The sequence below is a fragment of the Papio anubis genome, chromosome 7, assembly GCF_008728515.1.
Source record: "Papio anubis isolate 15944 chromosome 7, Panubis1.0, whole genome shotgun sequence".
Classification (NCBI taxonomy): domain Eukaryota; kingdom Metazoa; phylum Chordata; class Mammalia; order Primates; family Cercopithecidae; genus Papio; species Papio anubis.
In genome coordinates this window covers 23,099,820-23,119,997 of record NC_044982.1, presented here as the reverse complement: position 1 = coordinate 23,119,997, position 20,178 = coordinate 23,099,820, and positions in this window count along the sequence as shown.

The following is a 20,178-nucleotide window of genomic DNA, read 5'->3' as shown; positions in this document are numbered from 1 at the left end:
TTAATTTAAATATTTCTGGAAAATATGGTGAGCGTTCCAATGATCTATTATGTAACTACCCTCTCCAAGCCTTAGTTGCTTAAAGAAAAAAGCAACTGTTTGTTCTGCTCACAAATCTACAATCTGAGAAGGGCCCACAGAGGACACAGCTCGGCTCAGTTTTATGAGCCATCACCTGGAGTGACCAGGAAGACTTTAGGGGTTGGAATCTTGTAAAGGATCACTCACTCAGTGACAGGCAGTTCATGCTGGATGATAGCTGAGACTTTAGCTGAAGCCTTTAGCTAGAACACATGTACAAGCTTTTCCTTCCTCCCTCCCTTCCTTCCTGACTCCCAATATGGCTACTCTTCTAGCATTTTCTTGATGGGTGAATGATTCCATCATCCACCAGGTCCTTTAAAGCAGACTGCACATATTCATTCACCTTCTTTCTTCCTTCCTTTCTCTCTCTCTTTTCTTTTTTTTTTTTTTTTTTTTTTTTGAGACGGAGTCTTGCTCCGTCCCCAGGCTGGAGTGCGGGTCCCCAGGCTGGAGTGCGGTGGCACCATCTCGGCTCACTGAAAGCTCCGCCTCCCAGGTTCACGCCGTTCTCCTGCCTCAGCCTCCCGAGTAGCTGGGACTACAGGCGCCCAGCACCACGCCCGGCTAGTTTTTTGTATTTTTTTTTTTTTCTAGTAGAGACGGGGTTTCACCGTGTTAGCCAGGATGGTCTCAATCTCCTGACCTTGTGATCCGCCTGCCTCGGCCTCCCAAAGTGCTGGGATTACAGGGGTGAGCGACCGCACCCGGCCACTGTACAAGCTTTGCACATAGCTGTTTGGCTTCCTCATAGAATGGATGCTGAATTATGAGAGCAAGAATCCCAACTGAGAGATCTGTGTGGATGCTCTGTTAGCTCTGCTGACCTAGCCTCAGAAATCACATGTACTTTCTCTGCTTGTACTAGCTTTGTCCAGGCAGTCTCAAAGGCCTGTTCAGTTTCAAGGGACCAGAAGGCAGAGTCCCTTTTGAAATGAGAGTGACAAAGCTCTGGAAGAGCAGGTGAGATGGGAAATGTTGTTGCAGCTATTTTGGAAAATATCATCTGCCAAATACACATTATGGTTTTCATTTTTAAAAAGGAACATTCAGTCTTAGACGATTTAAATGATTAACCCAGTGTTTCAGAGCAAATGAAATGCAGAGGTTTAAATGAAGTCTTTGTGCTCCAAGGAGAGTATTATTTCTTTTGTATCAAAGCCACCAGACTGCAACGGCAATTATATCTATGTACATGTTCAGAGTTAAATATATTCCTAGTGTGCCAGTAGTATGTAGCATTAGCTCCAACATTGTACTAAATACACATACAGAAAATAAAATTCAGTGCAAAATTAGGCAAATAATTTTAAAGGTAGTAATAATCAGCATAATTATCTTATAGTCATATTTTATTCATCCTACACAAATTATATATTGTCATCAACTATACTAGTGAACTTACATTATTGTAAAACATTATGGTATTGCAAGTCCTGGGAAGATTTCAATTTTAGTTTTCCAAATTTGAAAATTTTCCTCATCTGTAGCATATGGACACACATTTTACACATTCCAAATGAAGCTATGTACCTTGACTCCCAATATGGCTACTCTTCTAGCATTTTCTTGATGGGTGAATGATCCCATTATCCACAAGGTCCTTTAAAGCAGACTGCACATATTCATTCACCTTCTCTCCTGACCTTTTCTATTCCTCCACATAAACATATTTAATCAAAAACTTGGTTTATTCCACCTGTTACATACTATTTAAATTGTTCAACACTTCTCTCTTTCTCATGCAATTGTTGAAAATCAATTTGGTTTTCATTGTGTACCTGGAATATTTCAACTTTTTCCTGTCTATTCTAGCTTTCACACTTTCATTGCAGTCTCCAAACTACTGCCAATATGATACTGATCTTAAAACACAAATATGACTCTTGCATTTTTCTAACTCATCACTAAAAAAGACAAAGGCTCAAGTACACGGAACTGTAAAGTAATGACAGTCACACCATCAGCAACACCACAATGACAATTCCATGGGTCTTCATCTTGTGCCAAGCATTAAAACAATAAACCACATAGATTCTGTCATATAGTTCTGATTCCAGTTGTGGTTAATGTTATTCTGGTTTTATAGCAGCTGACATTCATTAAGGATCACTAACCTGTGGAAATAGAGACTCAAATAAGCAAACCTACTAATTCCAAGTTTATTTTCATTCAAGTTCCGACTATCTATTGCATTTTCCACATTCTTTTATAATTAGGAACTAATTATTAAAATATTTTAATTTAATATCAGTATTAAATATTAAGTATTAAATAATCAAAATATTGTAATAAGCAAGAGTGAAAAATAAATCTGGTAAATTTATAATAGCTACTACAATGCTATGTACAGTATTTCTACAAAAGACTAATTTAAATAAATAAATGAATGCATTACTAAAATAAAAGAAATCTTCACAAATACTTCTTAATATCAGATAGCTTTGTGCTTACAATGATCAAAATGTCAGGGTCAGTAAACAATGGTTTTTAGATTTAAAAAAAGAGTTTTGGAAGGGATTGAGCATTCACATCGTGTTTGACAGATAGAAGAAAGTGTCAAGACATCCTTATGTGAGAGATTGATATTACAAAATCCTCAGATAATATTGAGAGCGGATCTGAGACTCCTTTTCTTCCTATTTTCACTGCCAAGGGAAGAAAAATAAAATGATATCCTACCTCAGGCTCCCAAAATAACTAAGTTTGGAAGTATTTTTTATCTTAAATTATTCAAGACACTTTTCACGTTTTTCTCCCCATTTTGCACACAAGGGACCACAGAAACCATTTTTTTACAGTGTTTCCTTTTGTACAACCTCAAAGCTCTAGGGCTTGGGGAAAGGAGAGCTAAATCTGCCAGCTAAAATAGAAGCCCCAGCGTTTCCCTATCCCCATATTCCAGTACAATCCCTGTTGCTGGCAATGTATAACTTATTTAAGATGAGGAGACTTAATTTATGTACCAAGTATTTCTGCATTCAAATTCCACCTGGATAATTGTATTCTTTGATTACAGTGATAAGCTTGCCTGTGAACCAAAGATCAGGACAGACAGCCTTCTGACAGGATCCCATAGAACCCTGTTCTTGACTTAAAATTACGTGCATCACATTGTAGCTAAGTATATTAATTTTGTTGCTCTTACCAGATTATAATAATCATGAAGAGAGGGACATTGTGAATCAATTTATTGGGCGATTGCCAACACTCAGCATTCTGCTTTGAAAATACTGGTGAATAAAATGTTTTCATGAATGGATGGATGAGTGGTTGATATTTTTTCTAGTTCTATACATGTGAATATCTTATGTTAGCAAAAAGCAACATTTGCATGTCTATATACACATTTGCATATACACATATTTACCTGTTTGCAAGTATAAAGTGAGTTAAAAATATCTGCAGTACATGGAAGAGTGTCCTCCAAGTAGAATGTGATGAATAAACGTTTCTGTTGTTATAAGATTGTTGCATATCGTCACAGGAAAAAGGATAGCTATAGGCCCATTTGCAAAGCAGATTCTTTCAGGATAAAAGAGAAACTTAAACTTTATCCCAGAAGTGATGATATTGTAGAAAATGGCAAATTTCACTAAAATATGTAGCAAATAGGCTCCTGTTACATACCTAAGAAATCAATACAGTTTGCATCGTACTTTGAATTTTACATCTTTAAACAAAAACTAGCTGCCTTAAAAAAATTCCTGTTACATACCTAAGAAATCAATACAGTTTGCATCATACGTTGAATTTTACATCTTTAAACAAAAACTAGCTGCTTTAAAAAAAGTCCTAACATGGCTGGACAAGTCACCTATCCTAATACTAAGAAAATTGACTTAGAAGAAACAAAATGGAAACATTGACACAAGTGGCAACCATGAGAAGCAAAAACTTTACATTCTTGAATTTATGAAATAACTGTTTATTATGAGTTATTATTTATACTAAAGATTAATAGGTGGCTCATACCTGTAATCTCAGCACTTTGGGAGGCCAAGGTGGGCGAATCGTGAGGTCAGGAGATGAAGACCATTCTGGCTAACACGGTGAAACATCGTCCCTACTAAAAATACAAAAAGAAAAAAAAATTAGCCAGGTGTGGTGGCGGGTGCCTGTAGTCCCAGCAACTTGGGAGGCTGAGGCAGGAGAATGGTGTGAACCCGGAAGGCAGAGCTTGCAGTGAGCCGAGATTGCACCACTGCACTCTAGCCTGGGCGACAGAGCTAGACTCCGTCTCAAAAAATAAATAAATAAATAAAATAAATAAACAAACAAACAAAAAACACTGACATGTGAACTTTCAATGATTTTCAGTGAAATGAGATACTTAAGGAAAATATAATGAGTTTTTTGTCCTTCCAACTTTGGGGGAAATGTCAAATATATTCAACAAAATCATGATGATAAGCACATTGTAGTTTGGCTTAATGTCATTACTTGGCCAAAAAAGAAAAAAAAAAGGAAAGAAAAAATACTCTAACATAAATGTCTATCTTTAAAATATATATATGTACTTGTCCAAGAAGGTCAGAGACACGAAAGGCTTTTAGCACTGGTATTTCATGTAGGAAAGAAATCTGGGAAGTACAATAGAAGGCCTGACATTTAAAATGTAATATTAAGAGCTTCCTTGATAACTTTGAGCCTCACAATGCCCCAAAGAACAACTGACCAGCTCCCCTGCTCTCAAAAAACATGCCATCCACACAATAGAAAAGACTTCTCGCCCACACCTGGCTAGTTCTCCTATCACCTAGATGAGCTACTCCAGCTGGTCCCAAACCTAACTTCCCTGCCAGCCTGCAGAAATATTCAAACAAGCCAATTACATCCTCTCATGGGAACCAGGAGTCACCCAACTGCTTCTTACTACAAAGCTTGCCACTTGCAACTTCTGCCTGTTCACTCTGCTCTGAATGCAAGCCCTTTTGGCCCTGCATGGTGTATAGTTATCTCCTCCTCCAGGCTATGAGTTTATGTGACTAATAAACTGCTGTCAAAGTGATCTATCCAGGGTCAAGTGTCATGAGTTTGGCCATCTCTAAAACCCTTGAATGGGACTCAAGCCCCCATCAATGGGTGAAGAGAAGGCAAATAAACCCAAAAGATATTTTACATTACTTTCATTATTTTATTAGCTAACTTAATTGTTGTTATTATTATATAGTGAAAAATAGAAATCGCCTTTTACTGCCTAACTTCCTTCACTCATTAATCAGCAGGTTTTTTCAGATTTTTATTATTGCCAAGTAATAAAGACACAAGCATTCTTATACACTGCATCAGTTTTCTCTTGTGGCATAACAAATTATCACAAACTTTGTGGCTTAAAATAGCCTTAGTACGTAGTTCTGCAGGTTAGAATCTACTGCATGATTGGATTCTCTGCTCAGGGTCTCACCAGGCTGAAATCAGTGCTGTGTTGGCCAGGCCGTGTTCCCATCTGAAGCATAGGCTCTTCTTTCAGGGTTACCGATTGTTAGCAGAGTTCATTCCCTTCAGGTCGTGGCACCAAAATCCTCATTGATCTGCTAGTTGTTGGCTGGGGACCACTCAGTCCTAGAGAACACCAGCAGTTCCTTGCCATGTGGTCCCTCTAGGCAGTGTGCAGAATGAATGTTCGCTTTTTTCAGGCTAGCCAGATCACAGCTCTTCGACTTCCTTTTCTTGCTATCATCCAGAACCATCTTTCTGCCTGTAAAGGGCTCATGTGATTAAATCAAGCCCAGCCAGACAATTTCCCTACTTGAAGGTCATCTAAATTGTAACTTTAATTACATCTGTAAATCACTTCACAGTAGTGCCCAGATTAGTGTTTAATTGAAAGACTGTAAGAAATGTGTGAACACCAGGGATTAGGAATCTTGGAGGCCATGTGAAAACTCTACCTACCACATACATCAAATTGTGTGTACTCATATGAGGTTTTCTCTGGTTTAATATTGAGATATGACCCCCTTTGGTCAAAATGTGCTTTTCACTTTTCATAACTACAACCAATTCATCTTTCAGAAAAGCCATCTCAGTTTTCAATTGTAGGTACTGTTTTCCCTACACTCTTACATTCTTTGGGTATTGTCAATGTTCTTAATTTGTGCCAATCTTTTAGGTGAGATGGATTCACATAACTCATTCTGTTTTATATTTCATGAATGTGAGTGATTTTTAAGAATATAATCTTGGCTATTTCCTTTACCGTGAACTACTTTTGCCTACTTTGTCTTTTACCTATTTATTTGCCTATTTTCTTTGCCCATGTTATTATTCGTAAGAGCTCTGGTATAATAAGGAAGTTGTTCCTTTATCTGTCATGATTATAACAGACATATAGATAAAGATACAAATATGTGTTTAATTAGTACATAATTATATCAGCCTTTAACTTTTATGCCTTAAATAATTGGGAAATAATATTTACATAACTATTTTAAAATATTTGATGCTAATAAACAGTGAAAAATCCCTTAATATTTTAAATGTGTCCTGAGACTTAGATTTCTTTAAAAAATTGTTATTATAGCTGGGCGTGGTGGCTCACGCCTGTAATTCCAGAACTTTGGGAGGCCAAGGCGGGCGGATCACGAAGTCATCGAGACCATCCTGGCTAACACAGTGAAACCTGTCTCTACTAAAAATACAAGAAATTAACCGGGCATGGTGATGGGCGCCTGTAATCCCAGCTGCTCTGCAGGCTGAGGCGGGAGAATGGCTGCTCTGGAGGCTGAGGCGGGAGAATGGCGTGAACCCGGGAGGCGGAGCTTTCGGTGAGCCGAGATTGCGCCACTGCACTCCAGCCTGGGTGATAGAGTGAGACTCTATCTCAAAAAGAAAAAAAAAAAAATTGTCATTATAAATTATAATATCTATTAAAAGCGATTACATTTGCAATTAGACTAACAGTCTACACTCTTGATCCTGCTCTTCCCTGGTCTAACCATAACACATTTCCTCTTCTATCACATTACATCAATTACTTCTTCTAATGTTTATTAATATTGTCAGTATCCTCCATCTAGGTTATAAACTTTATAAAGGCGTGGATATTACTTTTATTCAGTAATGTATCCCAAGCACCTAGAACATGTGTCTGATACATATAAATTCTCAATAATTATAAATTAAGTGCATAAATAATAGCACGTCTCAAATATAACTTTTAAAATAGTAATAATGTCTTTTGTGGTTTTCTTTTAGGCAAATGGTTAGTGGGTACTTTTCTTCCCCCCAAACAGTATACAGTGCACAGATACATGTTTTAATTTTGGTAATTTCATAAAGACAAAAATAAGATACTAAGCTATGAAGTCAAATACCTGACTTGAAGTTGTAGTTCTACCAGGTGGTTACTTTGTGAGCTTATACACACTGAGTAACTTACTGAGCTTCATTCTCCCAACGAGCAAAATGAGGATATTGATATCCACCTTGACTTTATTCAAAGTTTTCTTAAAGTTCAAATGAGCTAAAGTTTTTGAAAACATTTTGTAATGTGTTAAACATTCTATAAATATAGTACTACTAATGATGCATTTTACTTATGTAATGGCTACTCTAAATTATATAATATTGTGAGTCCTTCAAAATAATTATTGCATTTTATCTTTACATTGTCTCTATTATACACACTTTATAAGTTAGGAAATTAAGGCACAGATGGAGCCAAAGTTTAAAACTAACCATAGCGACCCCACTCACGACATTACTAGCAACTTTTTATTGTTGCCACATTGTTGCCAATACTTTTTTGATTTGATTTTTGTCTTAATTTTCTCATTTCTTCCTAATTTTTCATTCACATTTTATTCTTTAGTAAATATCACATGATCTTTTTGCCTCTCATTTCTGAATAATTTACTGCCTCTTTTTTTCCTATCTGGTATTTTGCTTCACTGTGCATCAAACTCTATTTTCCCTTGATTATCTTTTCTTTTTTTACATGATGCATTTTCTTTCTGCTCTCTTATGCTTATCTGCAGGGAAAAAAAAGTAATGAAAACTATGCATTCTATTTATGCACGTGTTGTCTTTTTCAGTAAAATTACTCTGTGTGAAAATTGCCATCAGTCATGTTGTTACAAGGAAAAATAAAGTAGAATAAGCATTTGATGTTTTAAACTTACCAACTCTCAATTTGTAACAAGCAAAGCATTTAATATACTGTGAGATATCCTGAGATACTGAGCAAGTACATTTATTCAGAGAAAACACTAAGTCCTTGCCTTAGTGAATTAAAAAAAAAGTATCTAACTTTTGCTTTTTAGTTGTGTTTGGACTCCATTTAATTTTCTTTTAATAGATTTACTGAGGGGCAAGGGGAATTTTTAAGTATGTTAGTCCCAATTATAGCATTGTCTTTGAATTTCTTCCTTCATTTCATCTTTAACAGGAGAATTATCAAACCACTGTTCAGGACCAATTATTGGCTTTTTCTTTGTTTGTTTATATTTTGTTTGTTTTGGTAAAATTTAACACAATTAATGAGAGCTGGAAGTTCTTTTTAAATTGTCTGTGGGATTCCACTCTTCGATAACCATGAGATAAGGGTCTGAAAAATTTGTTTAAACCTCTTGTGTAAATCATAGTTTTAGAGTTGAGATGGCCTAAGTAAGTCGTCTCAAGGTAGTTTCGGTAAAGCTGTGTGGGATTAAACAAGGAAATGAAGTTCCAATTAGGTTTTGACTTTTTGACCATATTTTGAAAGAAATTTGGGATACAGAGAAAATTAACCATGTTTTGTTTTAATCATCTTCAAGTGGTAGTAAAATCAACCAAGTACAGTGCAGTAAGTTCTATGTGCAATAATTCCAACATGTACAGCAAGAGACACCAGATACCCAAGAGTTTACTAGCTGATAATTGTTGTGAAAAACTGAATTAGAGTTTGTTTTACAGTAATTATGAGCCTGGGGCCAAAGTCAGAATTCTTTTTTTGATTTGTTACTTCTATTAAGTAATTTTGTACATAGTGAAGACTGTCTTGACAAGGAGAATTAGATTTTCTCCTTCTTTCCATTCATTTCCTTTTTCCTTTGTATGACTTTTCTGTTCAATCTTAGGCAAAAAATACAAAATTAATTATTTTCTCTAGTACTTTTGGTACCATCTTCCCAAAAATTGAGCTCTATAACAATAATTACAATAAAAATAGATATTTCTGATAAAATTACAAGCCTGTGTGACTTCCTTTATCATGACATAATTATGAAAGCATATTTTAAAACTTTAAAATACCGTTACAATAAACAGTTTTGTGCCATTATGTATTTTAAAAATGAGATTGTACACCAAGAATTATAATTCAATGTTTTCTTCTAATCTGAAAAAATACAAGGAAGAAAAAAATTGCAATTTCCCAAAATTGTAAATGATTATGTCCCAAGATGATAACAACTTTTAACAGTTAAGAATTCCTGTAAGTTTAATATCATTGGCAAAATTAAATCTCTGAGGAAATCAGTGTAAGCTTTTCTCACAGTTTCATCATTGTCCTTAAACAAAGTATCATAGAAAAGCAGTATATTTTCATCTGATTATATCTAACACATATGAAAGGCTATTTAAAATACTTAATTTTGAATTTAAACTATACATACTCATGGTATTTGGAAATAGCTGTATTTAAAAGAGATTTTTAAACAATGATATATTGTGAGGCAATTTATTTGTTCATGCTTTGATATACTGATTCATAGACTCAACAAACATTAGCACCAACTGTGAACCAGGTGTTGTGTGCTGTAGGATTTAGAGATAAACGAATGACTTGTCTACTCAACGGGTTCACAGTTTTTGAGTTTGATGGGGAAGTAGATATTTACATTAATTTTTTGACACATACGACTTATAAAGACTACGCCTTTTTTCTATCTTTGAACTCACAAATATAATTTCCATGATAAAAATGAGGTGTATTTTAATGACATATTTGTGAATTTTATAAAAAATAATGATTTTAAAAATAAACAGCATCCCATGCTTTCATTTGAAATAAAAAATAAATTTTCAGAGCCTTTATCTTTATACTTATGAATAAAATGTCAGTTAAATGTCTCAAAAAAAATCTGTACAGATTAATTTTGTACTGGAGATAGAAAAATACATGAAATAATACTGGGGAGGATAGTAGACTATGGGCACCTACTCTCTCACTTAACACCCACACATGATATAAGCAATATTTTTCTATTTCAGTGAGATTGATTTACTTTTTTTTTCTATGTGTAATATTTTACACATTCCAGCTCATCTTGAGAAGAGTTCTCACCTCTTCAACATATTTTGAAAAAGGCCCATAGCACAAACAAGGTGTGGGGCTGGTAAAAATGTCGAAAGCTTTAAGAAGGTCATAAGATATGTTGATGAAAACACATTTCTGGGCTAGGAAAGAAAAGTAATAAAGAAACATCATTTTAGGAAACAGCACATGCTAAAATATAGACGATCGTAATTATTAAGGTGTCACAATTATAGTCTACTAGGGTTATTTCTTGTTCTTTTTAAAAATGTCCATTGTTATCCTTGGTTCACTGATAAGCTATACCAAATTTCAGCATAAAATGTCAAGTCATGTGTAAATTCTATTGTTGTATTGATTGGAATTTCATCAAAGAAGCTTATTTAGAAAAAAAAAACATTTTATGATATTGATCTTTCACATTCATGAAAGTGCTTTGTCTGGTATTTTGAAGATGAATTTTATATTGTTAAAAGCTTTATTGTTTTTCATATGCCTCTATCTTAATTGCAGATCAATTGGTAAGTTTCTATTTTATTGTCAACATTATAATTGCAAAATACTTTTTTAATTCAGAATTTCATTTTCTAATTGCTGATGCTTGTTTATAGGAATGATATTTGAACAATGATCTATCTTTGATAAAATTTGTTTTTTGTTAGTTTTAAGAATCTCGTCAATACAGTTATTATCTTTAGTGTTCTTCTTTCTTTCTAACTCATACTTACACCCTTTGCTTTCTTTGATTCTTCTCTCTTTCCCTTTACCTCTGTATTTCAACCCCTGTCTAATTTCTTATTATACACTGGCTAGGACCTCCAGCATAATGTTCATTAGAGGCAGTGGTAGTAGGTATATTGTCTTTTCCTTGATGTTAAAAAGGTAATATTTTATATTACATTTCTGATAGAGATTCTGGTGAAGAAGATCTTCTACTAGTAGTTTCCTGAGCAGTGGTGAAAATTAATGGAGAATTTATCAAATTCTTTTTCTAAAGCCATTGAAATTATACTGTGATTTTTTCTTTCTCCTTTATTCTTTTAATCCAGGTTAATTAAAAAAATTTGTAATACTGAAACTTCCTTTCAATTCTGAGGGAAAACCTAACTAAGATTTTTCAATATGTTCATAAATGAGATAGTAATTACAATTTTGATGAACGTGAGAGTACTAATATTTTAGACTTTTATAAAGAAATAACATGTTTTCAGAAGCTATTAAAAAACTGAAATTAAAAATATCACACATGTTGAATAAAAGCTAGTTGACATATATGATTAATACAGCTCATTTTTCTGGCTCCGCTACTTTCTTTATTTGTTAAGGATTTGACAGCAAGACTTGAAATAGCTTGTAAGTTGGGTTTCCTTCAATATCTTTCCATCATATTATGTCTATCATATTAGCTCTACACATGAATTTACCAGAATTAGACATTTAGCCAGTGTTTCTTGGCCTTAGATCTCTTGCCTTTTACCAATGCAGTGATTCACCAGCTTCAGTAGCTTCTGTTACCTGGAAATGTTCATTTCCAGCATTTTGGGAGGAAGTTGATTTAGGAGAATTAAGAGCTAATATGTATAAGGTGCTAGAGTGTGCAACTCTCATACATAGTAAGTGCTCAGTATGTTCTAATAATTATTATTTTAATCATGGAGATGGATGTGACTTGTACAAAGAAAAATGGAAATTTCCTTTTCCCCTTTGCATTGGGGTTTATAATTGTCTTTGTACATATTTTATATTTTAGCTATGTATATTAAAGGGTTTGATTTGGGTTAATATTTCCCAAATCACTGTGTTCTGAAAAATGTCAATAGATTTTCTGGTGAAAAAAAAAAGACAAAACAAAAAGAAATTATTTTGTTATCAACCCTTTTAGGAAACTATAGTTAAACACATTTCTTTACTGAGGGGATTCTCCAAACAATTAATGTATACTATAAAAGATCAAATGAGATGAGATGGTATAAAGCACGCTCTATTCTTGTTTAACTACTGAACTCATTTTCACGGAATACATATTTTCTTGTTAGTAAACATTGCTGGTTCTGATACTATGTAATGGCAAAAAATAGCATGATAATTACAAGATACTGTTCATTTAAAATAAAGGCCAAATTTTTAGTTGTTAATTGCATTCTTCTTTTTCACTAACTTTGGTTCACTTTTAAAATAAATCACTGTACTTAAAAACTAACCACCTTCCCTAAAAACCTTTCAAGGCTAAATTAGACCTTTTAAGGAAATACAATGGAATTTCTTAAGTCTATTTTAAAAAGCTTTCCAAGAAAGCTAAGTATTTAAACTAAATTATAATGTGAATCAAATTAATGTACTAAGTCAGTAGCTTGATTGAAACAGTCTAAAAATCAAGGATACCTTTAAATCGGTTATCTTTTTCCAGTTTTATCTGGCATTCCAAATTTCAGACTTTTGAGTTCATATTCTAAAAAATAAAAATACTAATACAATTTGAGGAAAGCATAGATAGTTGCTCTATTTCAACTTTTCAGGTGGTAAACAAGCCCGATGCGGAGCAGACACACTAGTTTCTGTTGAAAACGTTTCAGTTTCCTAGATTCCTGCCAGTGATGTTTAGGAAAAAATGTAGTTGTGCTTCTTTTTTGCTTTGTTTAATTTTTTTAAAACCCACATTATCTTTGGTTATTGAAACTAAAATTAACATGCCATGATTCCTTACTGTGTGGCATGTTGCATATCTTCTTGAGCTGTACTGTTCAGTCCATTCTCCTAACAAAACTTAACAATTTTTGACTACTTTTTAGATAAATAAAGGCTTTAAATCGAAGAGTTAAGACATTGTCCCGGACCTGAAAGTAGGAATTAACACGTGGTGGACTTAGGCTCAGTTATAGACTCTACCGCCTTGCATATTGGATGGCTCAGGCACTTAGTGTTTCTAACCCCCTTATCTCTCACTTTCAACCACACTAGGATTCCTTTGTCATTACATGTGTGTACTTCTTGGAATACAGACTTACTTTGTTGGAACCTAGCATAGTAATCATATTGAGATATTCATTTGAATAGGTCTTCACTCTGAATCATTCTCTTGGCAAAAGTGCTCCCTAATAAACAGAAAAAGAAGCCACCCTAGAGGTGAGAGGTGAAGCCAGCTGAACTTCCTGGGTAGAGTGGCGACTTGGAGAACTTTCCTGTATAGCTAGAGGATTGTAAATGCACCAGTCAGCATTCCATAAAAATGGACCAATCAGCACTCTGTAAAAAGGACCAATCAGCAGGACATGGGCGGGGCCAAATAAGGAAATAAAAGCTGGCCACCAGCGCCAGCACCCAACCTCTGGGTCGCCTTCCATCACGTAGAAGCTCTGTTATTTCGCTCTTCATAATAAATCTTGCTGCTGCTCACTATTTGGATCTGTGTCACCTTGTTTTTTTTATTTTTTATTTTTTTGTGAGATGGAGTCTCTCTCTGTCGCCCAGGCTGGAGTGCAGTGGCACGATCTGGACTCACTGCAAGCTCCGCCTCCCAGGTTCACACCATTCTCCTGCCTCAGCCTCCCGAGTAGCTGGAACTACAGGCGCCCGCCACCAGGTCCGGCTAATGTTTTTTCTGTTTTTCAGTATAGACGGGGTTTCACCCTGTTAGCCAGGATGATCTGATCCTGACCTCGTGATCCGCCCATCTTGGCCTTCCAAAGAGGTGGGATTACAGGCGTGAGCCATGGCGCACGGCCTGGGTCCTCCTCATATTTAAGAGCTGTAACACTCACCGCCAGGGTCTGTGGCCTCGTTTCTGAACTCAGCAAGACCATGAACCCACTGGGAGGAACAACTCTGGAGCTGTAACACTCACCGCGAGGTCTGCGGCTTCATTCTTGAAGTCAAGCAGACCAAGAACCCACCAGAAGGAATACATTCCAAACACAGAGGGACTTCCATTTGGTGGTTTAAAATTACAGTTGTATCTGTCAGATTGGGACATCCTAGGAGCTAGAAAGGAAGGTATTATCAAAACAGGCATTGAATTAGACAAACTATTTTTACAAGACAGATTGTCTAGTATTCAGAGTTCTTGTCCTGTGTATTTTCTCTCTTCATTCTATCAATTATTTTTATTCATAAATATGATATTTCATGTATTCAGGTTATGATATTTGATATATAGCAATTTAGAATTGCACATGGAAAGATTACTCTTATTCACCTCTTTGGAATGTAAATGTGGATATCTGAATTTTTTTGGTCCACTAATATAAACAGCAGTGATGGTCATTCCTTCAGGTCAGAAGTTCTGAGAGTGTGTGATTTGCCATGTTCTTTTCCAACTATGCATTGACAGTAGAAGCAGTTTTTGAGAAGATTCCTACTTCTACCTGGTTCATGTAGTGATTATAATGGTCCATGCTGTCTGTTTAACTTATGGGACGTAAAACATAAGTGAGAATTTTAAAAAATATATTATTTAATGTTACTGAGCTTTTAAAATAGATAATCTAGCTGCTGCTTCTAGTCTGCTTTTACTAGGTTAATATAGCTACAATTTTTTCCCAATATTTGTTTATTCCAATGTTTTAGATGTCTCTTCAGTAAAGACCATACAGTTAGGGTTAAAAAAAAAAAAACCCAGTCTGACAACTTTTGTATCAACTTGATACTAATATTTAATGTCATTATAGATATAGTAAAGGATATACTATTAGAATATGCTTTTTCTGAAAAAACTATTCTACCTGTTTTTGGTTCTTTACTCTTTTGACTTTAGATTAAACACACACCCACACACACACCCCTCAGTCAATAGTCTCCTCTGATATTTAGGTATATAATCATTCTTCTTAATTTATTTTGTGTTTGTTGTATTTGTAAAGATGCATCATCAAATGATCAAATGGTATGTTATTTACAATTATTTACAATTTTATCCTACTTAGGGTAACAGAAAGACATTAAAATACAAGCAATGTTTTCTCTACGTTTATATTCTATTATGTACTACACACAAACCACACACACACAGATACACACAGCCATAAGTCATTCTTCCATTTATTTTGAGTTCATGTTGATTATGTACATTTTTATTCTTTTTTGTCCTAACTTTTTTGTCTCTTTTGATTCCTATCTGGAATCATTTTTGTTTTGCCTTAGGAACTCTCTCTATAATTTCTTTTAGTATGGGTACTCTCTTGTCATTTTTCAAGTACAGGGACGTGTGTGGGGTGTGTGTATGTGTATGTGTGTGTATGAAAATGACTTTAGTTTTACTTCATTTTGAATAATTTTTTTTCTAGTGTTAGCAATAATTTCCCTTCAGGAAATTAATAATCCCTCCTAGTATTCCTGACATCCAATTTGTTAAGAAGTCATCTGTCAGTCTAAACACTGTTTCTTTGATGATCATTTGTACTTTTCTCTGATTACTTTAAAAATTTCCTTTTTCTCTGATTTAACTATGATATGTCTGTGTTTATATTACTTTAATTTTTCTTCTTGGAATTATTTTGATTTCTTCAATCTGCGTGTTGCTGTCTATTTTGAATACTATCTCATCCAATATTGCCTCTGCTTCATTTTCCCTTTCTATGGCTCTGGGACTCCAGTTATATCAAAATTTGACCTTATCATGTTCTCTATGTCACTCATATTCTCTTCATTCTCTTTTATAATTTTGGAATATTTTGCCCCATCTAATAGAGTTATTTGGGCCATAGTTTGTGCTTTATTCTCTTTTTTGCTACAAGTATTTATTAAAGTCATCTTTTAAGTTTTATTCCTTTTTGTATAATTTTATTGTATTATATCCAAGTTACTTTTGTAGTTTCTAATTACCTGACAAATTATTTGGCCAGCTTTAATTTCTAGTTGTACCTTCTGCATCTAATAATTCCAATATATCCAGGTATCTAATCTATTTCTGTTTATATTCTATTTAATGACTTTCATTCATTGTTTTTTTTTTTTTTGCTTTTTTAATTTAATTTAATTTTATTTTTTAGACGAGTCTCGCTCTATCGCCCATGCCCAGTTAATTTTTTTTTGTATTTTTAGTAGAGACGGGGTTTCACCATTTTAGCCAGGATGGTCTCTATCTCCTGACCTCGTGATTCGCCCGCCCTGGCCTCCCAAAGTGCTGGGATAACAGGCGTGAGCCCCCGTGCCCGGCCCCTTCATTGTTTCTTATATTCCACTACCTCTTTCTTTATCACTACATTATGGAAAAATGAATTGTACATATAATACAAAGCCTCAGATGATGGTATTGTCTTCTAGAGAGGATTTTTGTTTACTTCTTCAGAGCAATTCCATGACAGTCAGTGGAATACCTTCTTAATCTACATTCAATGTTTTCAGTTCTCTACACAACCAGGACTATAGGAAGCCAAGCCCCAAGTTCATTCAAAGGCTATTTCATCTCCTTTGACTCATCATTTGGGTTTTTCCTTTGAGAATTCCAACTTTATTCAAAGTTGTTTAATGGGTACTTGACTTTGTATTGTCCCTTCGTAATTTGATGCCTTTGAAGTCAGTTTAGTTTTAAAGTCTTTTTTTGTTGTTTGTTTGTTTGATTTTTGTTTCAGTCAGCAGATATTTTCAGGGCAAAAGCAATTCGGATGTTAATGTTATTTTTCTGAATTCTACTCTGGTGTACTAAGTTTGTTTTACTGATGCCTCAGTATCTTGTTAATGGTTTTGTGCTTTTGAGATGATTATAAATATATTTTGTTTAGATACTTTAGCTCTATTCAGCAAGACATTTGTCCCAAATTACCAATTATCATTAGCAAATATCTTTGTGAGTTTTTATTCGTAATATTCTATTACCTTTTTCAATCTAGTGAAGTCCAGCTTAGCTGTATTGAATATTTTGAAAATATCAGTGAAGGTGACATTCACTTATCACAGTAAGATGTTTATGATGAAAGAGTGGTGAAAATTATTGAGAGGATTTCATGAGGATATCAAGAGATAAAGTGAATAATTTAAAGGTCTTTCTGATTTTTCTCTTGTAAAGATGAGCTGTATATTGGATGCATTGGATAATCATGACTTTAAATGTACTAGGAAAGGTAGTTTTAAGTATTCAGTAACTTCACAGCATTTTCTCCCCACTGTGTTTCCATGAATCACTATTAATTTCTTTCTTTCTTTCATGTCTCAACATATATTCCTTAAAGTTTAGGGAAAAACCTGAAAATGTGTTTCTCCTCACATAAATATTTGAGAAGTGTATTTTAAACCAGATAAATGTCAAACTCAGAACCTTGTATCACAAGATTCTGTGATTTTGAAATACTTTTATCAACTGAGATTTGTTGATTCTATATTTTGAGTACATTTTAGATTATGAGTATAAAAAGGAAATTAAAGTAAGTATGGCGTGATACTGTAGCCTACATTATTTTAAAGATAGGTTCTTTTGTGAAGGCCTCCTTGTATACATTAAGTTTGTTATATTTATAATTCCAAGTATAGTTTTTATTCTATTAGGAAGAAGTTATAGTGGCAGTATGAAAATAAAATTAGTTTACCATTATCGATATGGTTTAATTCTAAAATTATGGTTGAAAATGCTTCAAGAGAGCAGAATAGGGTTGATAGAGACAGAACTTCATGCTTGTAAAACTTATAATAAACTTTCAGACCCTGATTATAATTTTTTAAAAATATAACTGATCTGGAGCTTTTGTAGAAATGTAATCTGTCAGTTTTTAATCTGTCCCATACTCCCAATCTTTTCTTCAGAATTGACAGATCTTTTCTGATTAATGTGCAGAACAGAGAGTTAAAATTCAAGCAATCTATATTTTAAGACTGTATTGGAAGCTTGATGAATAAAAATGACAATGGAAAAGAGAACCTAAACTTTTTCAGTTCTCCTCTAGGAGAAAAAAAAATGTAAAATTAAGATTGCATTTAGGAAAAAAAAATTGGACATATATGGAATTATAAAAGTTGAGAAAGGATGCTACTCTGCAAATGTTGCCCCTAGAATTGTTCAGTATCCAAATGCACACCATATATGGCGATTGTGGTCATGGGAAACATGGCTTAAAATTCCTACAAAAAATTAATCATTCTTATTAAAATTTAATCTTTTATAATAATTGCCTTGGTAGACTTAGCACTTAATATAATGTAAAACAAATAGTCTTACAAAAAGAATTTCTCAGTAGAAATTCCTTTAAGAATCAGTTGGTAGAGGGTGGGGCCAAAATGGCTGACTAGAAGCAGTGGTGTTCGGAGGCTCCCATCGAAAAAACCCACAGTAATCATGTGAATCCTTCACTGGCAACCAGGGTATCCAGGTTCTCTCATCAAAATTGACTAGAAGACTGGCATGACTCACGGAAAGAAGGACGAACAGTATAGTGTGGTGGCCCACCTGAGAATCATATGGGGTAAGGGAACCCCCTCCACTAAGACAAGGGAGGCAGTGAGTGAGTGTGCCATACAGCTGGGGAAACTGTGCTTTTTCCACGAAACTGTGCAACCCATGGATAGGAAGATCCCACGTGCAAACCCATGCCACTGGGGCCTAGAGTCCCAAACCCAGAATGTGTAGATTCTTACAGCTCCTCTGTGAGAATCTGCTTAAGCCTACTGAACACCTTGGGGGAGGGGTGACCAGCATGGTGGCTGTGGCTGCCTGCTGTCTAAGCTCTTTGAGCTCCTTGGGGGAGGGGACAGCAGCCAGCACTGGAACTTGCAACTGCCTAACACACTAAGCTCCTGAGGCAGGGGAAGAGTGGCACCCACCTGTATAGCTCCAGGCTGCACTTTTACCTGTTGGAGCCAAGGAGGTTGGACGGCTTGGTCCCAAGACTTGTCCCCACAGCCCAACACACCTGCTGTAGTAGTCTGCAGCCAGAGTACCTCTTCAGGCCTGACCCTGACCTATCTTTTCTCATTGGGCAGGGCTTCCCTATAGGAACTCCAATAACTCCAGCCAGAGACTCAGGGATAGAATCTGGAGCTCCCTGGACCTAAGCCCCTAGGAAGGAGGGGTGGCCACAGTCTCTGTGGACCAGCAGACTTAACATCTCCTCATGGTAGTTCTGAGGAATCCAGGCAGCCCAGATATGTGGATTTCCACCCCGTGAAGCACGCTCCCTCTGCCAAGGGACAAAGTGCTTCATTCAATAGGTCCTGTTCCCCATGCCACCCAACTGGGTGAGACCCTCCAACAGGGGTTGTCAGACACTCTATTATTCAGTGATCCTACTGGCATCAGAGTGGTGCCCCTCAAGGCCAGAGGTGCCAGAAGAAGGAGCAGGCACCCATCTTTGCTGTTCTCCAGACTCCTTCAATGACATCTCCAGACATGGGAGCAAATCAGATTAATAAGGTCTGAAGTGAACCCCCAGCAACCTACAGCAGCCCTACAGAGAGATACTTGATTATTGAAAGCATCAACAACAGCATCATCAACAACAACAAAAAGCCCCCACAAAACCTCACCCGAGGGTCAGTGTCCTCAAAGATAGAAACTTGACAAACTAATGAAGATGATAAAGAATCAGTGAAAAAATGCTGAAAACCCAAAAGACCAGAATGCCTCTTCTCCTCCAAATGATTGCAACATCTCTCCATCAAGGGTACGGAACTGGACAGGAGATCAGATGGACTAATTGACAGAAGTAGGCTTCAGAAAATGAGTAAAAGTAAAGACTATGAAAAGGAAAGAAAAAGAAGAAACAAAACTAAAAACTTACCTCAGAAGTAAAAACCATGCTGAGCTAAAGAAGCACGTTCTAACCCAATGCAAAGAGGATAATAACACTGATAAAAGGTTAGAGGAATTGTTAACTAGAATAACTAGTTTAGAGAGGAACATAAACGACCTGATGAAGCTGAAAAACACAGCACAA